We start from the raw sequence: 7,946 nt of genomic DNA, 5'->3' as shown, positions 1-7,946 counted from the left end.
AAATCATAGGTTTCAAGTATTTTATTCCCAGAAAGACATGAAAATCTTAGTAAGCAAACTGTATTGGACTAGGAATAACAATAATAAAACAAGTTAGCCCAATCATTAAGCGTATAGAGTTGATTTTATTTTGTCTAAAGCTCTTTGAATGAAGCTCAGAAAATTCATGTATATCATATAGTTTATGATTACTGTTCATTAGGCACTGTAAAAACAAGTGCTCTTGTGTGACAAAGCAAATCTAACAATCTATTATGATGCTACTATGTGCATTCTGTTATACACATTAGATGTTATTTTATCAGCATTGTTTTTTATTAGTATAAAAATCCATTGTTTTAACCAAAACACTGCAAGAGCTAAAGTTCATTTTCCTGAATCTTTACCATACATGTAAAGCCCAGAACATTATGGGCTTTTAAAGGGAAATCAATAGTTTGTGGTAATATCAGTTCTAAAGAGATGATCTCATGACTTGAATATTGCAAGTACAAAAATGAAAGAAAGAAAGCCATCTATTAAAATAGTGCCTTGTTAACAATAATTAAGTATTTAATAAAACTTCAGTTCCAAAAAAGGAGGATCCAGGGAACTACAGACCAGTCAATCTCACCTTTTTGCCTGGCAAGATCAGGTAACAAAACCTCCTGGACACTATGCTAAGGCACATGGAAAATAAGGAGGTGATTGGTGACAGCCAACATGGCTTCACTAAGGGAAGATTGTGTGCCTGACAAATTTGGTGGCCTTCTGCAGCAGGGTTACAACATTGGTGTATAGGGGAAATGCAACTGATGTCATCTACCTGGACTTATGCAAAGCATTTGACACTGTCCCCCATGATGTCCTTGTCTCTAGACTGGAGAGACATAGATTTGATGGATGGACCACTCAGCGGGTAAGGAAATGGCTGAATGTTCCCACTCAAAGAGTTGTGGTCAACAGCTCAATGTCCAGGTGGAGATCAGTGATGAGTGGTGTTTCTCGGCGATCAGTATTGGGACCACAAAACATCTTTGTGGTGACATGAACAGTGAAATTGAGTGTGCCCTCAGCAAGTTTGCCAAGGACACCAAGCTGTGTGTTACGGGCAACATGCTGGAGGGAAGGGATGCCATCCAGAGGGACCTTGACAGGTTTGAGAGGTGGACCTGTGCGAAACTCATGAAGTTAAACAAGGCCAAGTGCAAGGTCCTGCATGTGGGCTGGGGCAATCCCATTCAGAAATACAGGCTGGCTGGAGAATGGATTGAGAGCAGCCTTGAGGAGAAGGACCTGGGGCTGTTGGTTGACAAGACACTTGACATGAACCAGCAATGTGTGCTTGCAGCCCAGAAAGCCAACAGTATCCTGGGCTGCATCAAAAGAAGTGTGGCCAGAAGGTCAAAGGAGGTGATTTTCCCCCTCTATTCTGCTCTGAGACCTCACCTAGAGGACTGGGTTCAGCTCTGGGGCCCCTAGTCAAGAAGGACATGGGAGTATTAGAACTAGTCAAGAGGAGGGCCACAGAAATTATCAAGGGGCTGGAACACCTATCCTAGGAAGACAGACTGAGGGAGTTGGGGTTGTTCAGCCTGGAGAAGAGAAGTCTCCAGGGAGACCTTATAGAGACTTTCCAATACCTAAAGGGGGCCTACAGGAAAGCTGGGGAGGGACTCATTGTCAGACAGTGTAGTGACAGGAAAGGGACTGATGATTTTAAACTAAAAGAGGGACTATTTAGATGAGATATTAGGGAGAAATTCTTCATAATAAGGGTTGTGAAGCACTGGAATAGGTTGCTGAGAGAAGCTGTGGATGCCCCGTTCCTGGAAGTGTTCAAGGCCAGGCTGGATGGGGCTTTGAGCAACCTGATTTAGTGGGAGGTGTCCCTGACCACGGCATGGGGGTTGGAAGAGCCTAGATGATCTGTAAGGTCCCTTCCAACTCAAACCATTCTGTGATTCTAAGAAGGATATTGAGTTGCTCAAGTGTGTGCTGAGAATAGCAACAAAGTTGGTAAAGGGTCTCATTTAGATACAGGTAGAGCATCTGAGGGAACTGGGCTTGCCTAGTCTGGAGAAAGAGAGGCTGAGGGCAGACATTATTACTCTCCATAACAACCTGAAAGAAGGTTGCAATGAGGAGGGTGTTGTTCTGTTTTCTCATGTGACAAATGATAGGACAGGAGTAAATTGTCTCAAATTGCACCACAGGAGGATTAGACTGGATATAAGGAAGAGTTTATTCAAGGAAGAAGTGGTTAGGCATTGGAATAGGCTGCCCAGGTAAGTTCTGAGACAAAAAAAGAGTCAAGACTAAATTACCCCAGGAGTGTCCATGGCAAAATTTAGAGCCATACAAAACAGTTGTAAATAAATTAATTAATTAATTAATGAAATAAAAATTAAAAAAAAAAATCCTCACAAATTTAAAAAACAAATTTAAAAAAATCTGTCTTTTTCAAGACACTGTTCTTTGCATGCTTTTATGGCAAGGATTCTTACATTTTCTTTTCTCCTATTGTTTCAGAAGCAACAGGCATAGTATTACAAGCACCATGCATTACAGTTCATGCCTGCCTAGGCCTCCACTGTGCTTTACTGACCAACCGTGACCTCTCAGCCACTGTTTCACAAATGAACAGCAGTACTCTGCAACGGACAATGAGAACATCTGCTCTGCTGCTGATAATTTCACAAATAGTACTAGGGAGAAAATAGTTATTGCACACCACAAGGCAGGGAAGGAGAACTGTTTGTTTGTTCTTCTAAGCGGTTCACTTTCAACATAGTAACAGTGAGATTCCTCTAGCCACTAAGGCTTACTTGTCCACCTGCAGGTTGTGTTGAATGACTGAGATTTTACCTCCAGATCAAGGAACTCAAGTTTAAAACATAACGTCCAAGAAAATATCTTCACCAACGTCTATTAAAAAAAATATATATATATATATATATATATATATATGAAATAGTGTTGTAGGGAGGAGGATAAAAAAAAGAGAGGGGAAGGAGGGAAGGAGGGAAGGAATCCACAAACACTATTTTTCAGGTTTGAAACTAGAATGGTTTAACTAGGTCTCAATAGAAATTTTCCCTAGGTGATAGCTCTTATATCTCAATTTCTATAAATAAAATAAATGGCTCTACTCTTAGATTAAATACATATTTGTAGTATCATCATTGAAAAATGTTTTGGAATAACAGCTACTCACATTTGATTTTTGGTTTTGTTTTTCCTCCGTTTGTTTTTAATGTTGTTGTTTAAGAAGTAAAGCCACATCTTGTCTTAATCTTGGATAGTAACATCATGCCCAGCTCTTGGTAGCAGATATTTTATTCATATTGAATTAGTTCTTACTGGAAAAGAGAGGAAAAGGCCATATTCTTAGATAATAACTATGATGAACTCTATACAGGCACACCCAAAAAGCAAACACTGCTTTTGGGAGAGAACAGGCTGGCGAGGGTTCTGTCAAATACAGCAAGGGACATGTATCTCTGCTAGTAGAGATTAGTGGAGGCAGAAGAATACACCTAACCTCCTTCTAGAGACTAAGTACATGCAAGGGTAGTAAGTAACCAGGTTTTCAGAGAGGCTGGGAAGTATGGGCTTGTTTCCTTTTCAAGCCAGGTTTGTGTCACCAGAAGTGCCAGGGAGTAGCAAGAAGGGCTGGGCACTGAGGTGGCTACCCATGCCAACAGGGGACCACCCTGCAGGCATGAGCTGGGCAAATGAAGCTACAGGCAGGTAACAGGCTCTGTCAACAGCCCCAGCATGGCAGAGGTTGACCCAGGTCCAGGCTCCTGCCAGGAGAGGCAGAAGACAGGGCCATCTGTAGGGCCAGGCAAAGCTCACATACAGCACAGCTAAGGGCACCCAGGCTTGAGCCAAAATGGGGACCCCATGCAGGCAATACACAGGGGCCCTAGACCAGGCTGGTCAGGGCCATGGAGGCTTCTTAGTACTCTCAGAGCCCTAATGTGAAGCAACTAATAATACTTCAATAATCATTCCTCCAACAGCCCAGGATAAATATATATATATATTTGAAAAAAGTTTCCAAATCACGCTGTATGTGCTACAATGTCTGGACATATGTAGTCAGGTATTTTATCATTCAGAATCTAATCTTGACAGGATTACCCTCTCCCAGAATGTCCAAAGAAAAGAGATTGAGCTTGTGTGGCACACTACCCTGATATTTTGTGACTGCATTTTTAATCTTACCTGGGCACATACTGTCAGCAAACTGGGGCATAAAGGTCTGAAGAAAAAACATTTAATTATCTGCCTGTGATTACTCAACATTTTTCTGTTAAAATCCATTAAACACTTACATGTAAATAAGATAATTATATTTTTTTACTGTCTGATCTGATATATATGTCCAGTCATTTTGGCTCATGCAGTGTGATTCGAAAACTAGAATGATATCAGACATTATACAATACAGTATACAGTCTGGTCAGTTTGGGTCAGCTGTGCCAGCTATGTCCCCTCCCAAACGCTTGCCCACCTTACCACCCCAGCTTACTTGTCTTTGGGGGTGGGTGTTTGGAGAGACAGCCTTGATGCCAGGCAAGCACTGCACAGCAACAGTCAAAACATTTGTGTGTTATCAACACCACTGTAGCCTCAAGTGCTAAGAATGGTACTTACATGGGTTGTTGTGAGAAAAGTTAACTCCATTCCTGCTAGACCCAGTACAATGGAACAAGCTGAAATCTGCTGTTCTGAAGTCCAGCACTGGAACTCCACTATTTGTCTTGCTCACTTCTCCCAGGATTAAGCTCCACGTTCTTATAGTCATAGAATCATAGAATCGTTAAGATTGGAATAGACCTCCAAGATAATCTGGTCCAACTGTCCCTGTACCACCAATATTACCCACTAAACCATGTCCCAAAGTATCACATCCAACCTTTTCTTAAACACCCCCAAGGACGGTGTCTTGGTTTAAGCTAGGATAGAGTTAATTTTCCTCCTAGTAGCTGGTGTGGTGTTGTGTTTTGGATTTAAGATGAGAATAATGTTGATAACACACTGATGTTTTAACTGTTGCAGAGCAGTGTTTACATTAAGCCAAGGACTTTTCAGCTTCCCACACTGTCCTGCCAGTGAGCAGGCTGCAGGTGCACAAGGAGCTTGGAGGGGACAGAACCAGGACAGCTGACTCGAACTGGCCAAAGTAATATTCTATACCATATGGCATCATGCTGAAAAATTAATATTGGGTGGCTAGCTGTGTTGGGGTACTGCTGCTCTGGGATAGGCTGGTCATCGGTCCGTGAGTGGTGAGCAATTGCATTGTGCATCTCTTGTATTGTACACATTGTTATTAGTAGTACTATTATCATTATTATTATTATTTTCCTTTCTCTTTTTTTCCTAATAAAGTCTCTTTATCTCAACCCACAAGCTTTCACTTTTTCTTTTTTCTGATTCTCTCCCCCATCGCACTGAGTGGAGGGGGTGGGGAGAATGCGAGCGAATGGCTGTGTGGTGCTTAGCTGCTGGCCAGGTTAAACCACAACAGATGGTGGCTCCACCACCTCCCTGGGCAACCAGTTTCAATGCCTAAGTACTCTTTCTGAGAAGAAATTTCTCCTAATTTCCAACATGAATGCGACTGACACAACTTGACACCATTCCCTCTTGCTTGTCCTATTGCTAGCTAACTCAGATCTCTGGGATCTTCACACTGTCAGCCAGTTCTTTGTGAGAAATAAACCCAACAGATCATCTCCTCTAGTTGGTTTGTTCACCTGAATTAAGAAATTATCTGCAGCACACTCCAGAGATTTATTGGAATGTCTAATTCTATTGCTCTGCCAGCAGATGCCAGTATGGTTGAAGTCCCCTGGGGTCCGTTGTCCTGACTTTCTTCACTGAATTCTTCTCCCTGATCAAGCAGTATGTAGCAGATACTTGTGCTTTGTCCTCTGACTCATTGCCTGATCCAAGGCAAAGCTCTGAGCATTCAAGCCTTTCCTTTGCGTAACATGCAACAACTTTTCCTCCCCTTATCATCCTGGCTTTTCCAAAGGGTGGTTATCTATCCTCTACATCAGGCCAATTGAGTAAGCTATCTCACCACTCCTCCAAAATCTCAAATAGGCCATTAATCTGCAACAGGGCCTAGTAATCTAAATCTGTTTTGTTTTTTTTGTTGTTGTTTTGTTTGTTTGTTTTTCCATACCGCAGACTTTTTTGCACAGGCATTTGAGATGGGTCGCTTGTCATTCTAATATCAGAGAGGGAGTGCAAAAGCCTCCCCCAGTTTGCTGGCCTGAGACACTTCCTCACTTGCCCCATGCACTCACTTCTCTTTAGGTCAGGACAACCCTTTCCCAACATACCTAATTTAAGGCCTTCTTCACAAAGTTAACAAGTGCGTTTGCAGAGGCATTCTTGCCCCATATTATTATGGAAATCCTGTCCCTGTTCAGCAGTCCTCATTCCTAAAGGAAGATCCTTTAGTCCTAGACGCTACAGCTAGGCCTACAACACCAGCCAACAGTTAACCCATTTGATGCATGCATCCACACTGAGCTTTCATCCATTACCAGCAGGACTCAGAAGAACACCACCTGCGCCCCTTTGCTCCCACCCGCAGAGCCCTGTATTCACTCTTAATACACATAGGATTTTCCTCCTTGGCGCTCACATGACAACAACAAAAACAACCAACCAACCAACAACAAAAAAAAGAAGAATTAGAGCGTGTGGGCTGGGCAAGTCTCAGTGGTAACTTTACATTGTCCCAAATCTGGGCCCCAAGTAAGCGAAAATCCTCCAAAAACTTCCAATCAGGTCAGCAGATTGTTGCCTCCAATGTTTGCAGGATGGAGTCACTAATATCACCTGACCCTTTCTCTTTGTTTGCACACTTGGTTCAGTTTCGTCTGGCTCTGAATCTTCCCTGATGGGCCTTGTTTCTTCTCACTTATTCCCAGGACAACATGCCTATCCATTTTGAAGATGTAGATCTAAAGCCAAGGAAGGACCCATCTTCTTGTTACCAAAGCTCACAAGCTTCAAGCCAGTCAAGTGAGTCCCAGCCCTAGAAAGAAGGACCAGGTATTTCCCATGATCCCAGACCCAGCTACTGCCTCCTCCCTCTGGAGTCATGGCTGCATTGAAGCCTCTGATGTGCCAGGGACAGTTGCTTTAGTTGGCTTCCAGAGACCATGGCACATCACTGTTATAGCTGCACAGTGTCAAGCAGTCCCATGCAGTCTTGGTCAGCATTTCCTGGCCCCAGCCCCTGTTCCAGGATAACTGCTGAAACAATTGTTCCATTTCTGTTAGTTGTGTGTTTGCTGCACAGAGCAGGTAATAACCCCAGTTCATTCTGCATCTCCATAGTAAAAAAAATAACTGTTCCTATAAATCCTGCTTTGCTATCCAAAGTTCTTTAATGAACATTGGGGTGGGAATTTTAATGAAAAGAAAAACACTTGTATATTCCCTCTTCAGGAAGAGCCTTTAGTATTTGGTCATTATATGGAATGGTAATAGACATGAATAGATAGGAGAGGCCACTTTTTTTTTTTTTTTCTATTATATCATGTCAATATTACAGCTAAAAACCATAAGCCCAGCCACAGAACTGTTGTTTATATAAGGAGACAGCACCCCCTTTCCTAGGTTCACTGGTCTACAACCCTAAGATTTTACTACTGAGTATTAGTTGCCAAAAAACTAGAGTTGAACCTCCACACCTATGGTTTAAAACAAAACAGGGAAAAAAAAAAAAGGAGACACACACACCGCACACACAAGAACAAGAGAAACACGCAGCAATAACAACACTGCACAACTAACGTGTATACCATGTAGAAGGCAAGAGCTTGTCAGGTATAAACCAAACTGACCTCTCAAGACAAGTTCCACTTTGAGAACCTGTTTGCCATACAGTGCAGAGAGAGAAAGAAAAAAAAAATCCAGTACTTTTCATC

The sequence above is a fragment of the Cygnus olor genome, chromosome 2 (assembly GCF_009769625.2).
Source record: "Cygnus olor isolate bCygOlo1 chromosome 2, bCygOlo1.pri.v2, whole genome shotgun sequence".
Taxonomy (NCBI): Eukaryota; Metazoa; Chordata; class Aves; order Anseriformes; family Anatidae; genus Cygnus; species Cygnus olor.
The sequence above is the reverse complement of the archived record's forward strand: the minus strand, read 5'-3'. Positions refer to the sequence as shown.